Source organism: Octopus bimaculoides, chromosome 15, assembly GCF_001194135.2.
Source record: "Octopus bimaculoides isolate UCB-OBI-ISO-001 chromosome 15, ASM119413v2, whole genome shotgun sequence".
NCBI classification, from domain to species: Eukaryota; Metazoa; Mollusca; class Cephalopoda; order Octopoda; family Octopodidae; genus Octopus; species Octopus bimaculoides.
Window position 1 is genome coordinate 30,433,830 of NC_068995.1, and position 3,119 is coordinate 30,436,948.

Here is a 3,119-nt window from a genome sequence, read left to right on the forward strand (position 1 = left end):
GGTGCCCTGGGAATGACAGCGAAACGGGCTGATTACTACCTAGATCAGATTCCAGGAAACCCCAAAATGGCTGAAGTTCAAAAGATAGTGCTCATGGGAACTGCCCATATCCTACATAAAATACTGTCTATGTGATCTCAAATTTTAAAGCAAACACATAATTTTCTTATGGTTTCTTAAACATTCACTTGAACAAAACTGTACAAATCCAAATATATGGTACTCTAGGCATAACACCTACATGAACTTCTAACTTGTTGTCTCTTGAGGTCTCTGGGTGAGACTTGGATCCAACTTGTACAAATGCAAAACAAAAGTCAAACATAAAATAATAATAATAATAATAATACCCTGATGCAGTATCAGGCATCGGCTCTCATAATATCTAATCTTAACTGATTGGAAGTGTTATCATGTACATTGTTTTGCCTTGGTATAAAAGATGAGCTACGGCAAATATTCTGCTCAATACTACAGATTTGCTTATCAGTTGCTTGACCTTAACCAGTTGAGCATGTCTCTTAGTGGCTGATGATATGTGCATCTCTGATCACAAGCAGAAGTAATGTGGGAGCATCATAGCCATGTGTTGACAGACATTCTTTGATGTTTGAATAATTCACCTCTGGAAACATGGAAGTTTATTTCATCATCTTTAAACAAACCTTATTCAGGGAACTTTTGAGTCGACCTAAAGAAAATTCTAATTGGGCCTTACCTGCAAGGTCATGCGCTGTTTACCTTGATATGAGATCATCATGTCGCGCACGTGTGTTGGTGATGCATGTATCTAGTGTACCCTTGTCAGACGTGTAGTCATGATGGGTACATTGGGCTTCGTATATTTGTTCCCCAGTGTTACTTAGATGGCATGCACTGCTCTCTCACTCAGTACTCCTACTAATACTAATACTAAAAATAATAATAATAATAATAATATTCACAAACATGATAGAGTTGAGACCTACAATGCCAACACTGAAATGACAACAGAAAAAATGTAGTATTGGCACACCCCAGAAAATGAGAAAGTAACCATACCCTGGGATATGTCAATATACACAGATAGAGAAATCAAGGCTAATAAACCGGATATAGTTGTCAGAGATTACCAAGAAAGAAGATGTCTTCTAATCGATGTATCAATACTAACAGATACGCCTCGCTGACCTTAACTTTCATTTCTCTGTGTAGAATGTCATCCAGCTCCAAAACCCCTAAATATCTATACTCATTACTGTCGGGTTCAGCCATGGTCTCTCCTGATGGTAACCGCAAACCTCTGCAGGATGCTTTCTTCTCTTTTTTCATATTAATAACTGAGCATTTGGTAATCCAAAATTCCATACCGATGTCCCTACCACACTTCTGGACTGTTTTGGTTAAGGAATATATCTGTTTTTCAGATAGATATGATACCATATTCTTGGAAGAAGTTTGGGGACAATAGAAATCAGGAGAGGCATCTTCCAAGGGGACTGCCCGACCCCACTGTACTCTGTACTGTGCATGATACCACTAACACTGATTCTGAGGAAAGCAAAGGCTGGGAGTGTATTCAAGGACCGCTAACAAAAAGTCAACCAATTGTTATTCATGGATGACCTCAAACTTTATGGTTAAAATGAATCCTAAGTCAGTTCCCTCGTTGATACGGTGTATACTTTCAGTGCTGATATCAGAACGGAGTTCGGACTGGGAAAGTGTGGTGTGTTAGTCTTGAAGAGAGGCAAAATCAAATGTATGGACGGGCTAGCGATACCGTCGAGGGAGGGTATGAAGCAGATAGAAGAGACGGGCTATAAGTACTTGGGGATATTGGAAATGGATAAAATGATGGAGAAAGATATTACAGAAAAATTTTAAGTCGAGATTAAACGGACGGAATAGGATCGAAGTTATCAACACCTGGGCGGTTTCACTCCTTAGATATTGAGCAGGGGTAATCGTATGGACAGTAGACGAACTAAACAACTTAGACAGAAAGACAAGGAAGTTGCTGACTAGATATGGGATAGTCCATCCAAAACGTGACACCGTCAGACTGTATGTACCAAGAAAAAGAGGTAGAAGAGGACTGATTGGATTCGAACACAGTATTAGAGTAGAAGAAAACAACATTGCATGGTATGTAAAAATGCCACAGAAACGCTATTATTAGAAGTAAGAAGGTCAGGTTTGTGTAGGATGGAAGATTGCAAACCTAATGTACTGTACAAGCAATTGAGAATGAATGAAACAGAAAATAGGTGAATAAAGAAAAGAATATATGGACATTTTCATAGGTATGTTGAAGATAAGACAGAGAAAAAAGTTGGCTATGGATGACTAGAAGTGATTTAAAACCGGAAACGGATGCTCTAATCTGTGCTGCCCAAGAGCAAGCATTAAGAACGAATTACATCAAATACAGAATAGACAACACATCAGAAAGTGATAAGTGCGGAATTAGTGGACAAAATGCTGAAGCCGTATGGGATATTACCAGCCAATGTACGCCATTAGCACAGAAAGAATATGAGAGACGTCATGACAATATAGCAAAGATTGTCCATTGGACACTTCGCAACAGGTACGGACTTGACAGAGCAAAAAAGTGGTATGAACATAAACCCGAAGGCATCATCGAAAATGATAATGCAAAGATCCTATGGATTTTATGATTCAGTGCGACCATGACATAGAGAATACGAAACCAGACATAGTCTTGATTGAGAAAGAAAGCAAACGATGCTGGATCATAGAAATAGCATGCCCAGCTGACAACAAGGTATGTGTTAAAGAAGAAAGAAAAATCAATAGATATAACAGGTTAGTTTGGGAGGTTAAGCAGCTGTGGTCAATGAAAAAGGTGGTAGTAGTACGAATAATTGTCGGAGCCCTGGGAACAGTGAGCAAAAATCTTGAGAAGTACATGGAACAAATAGAGGGTGCAAGAAGGGTGGGGTGCTTACAGAAAACAGCACTGCTTGGAACAGCACGAATACTCCAGATGGTGCTCGAAAAATAAGGGGTGTTACCTTAGTTCACTGGTAGTGAACAGTTGACACCGTAATACATCTCCAGCGTTAGATGTGCAAAGACAATGAAATAATAATAATGGTTTCAAATTTTGGTAC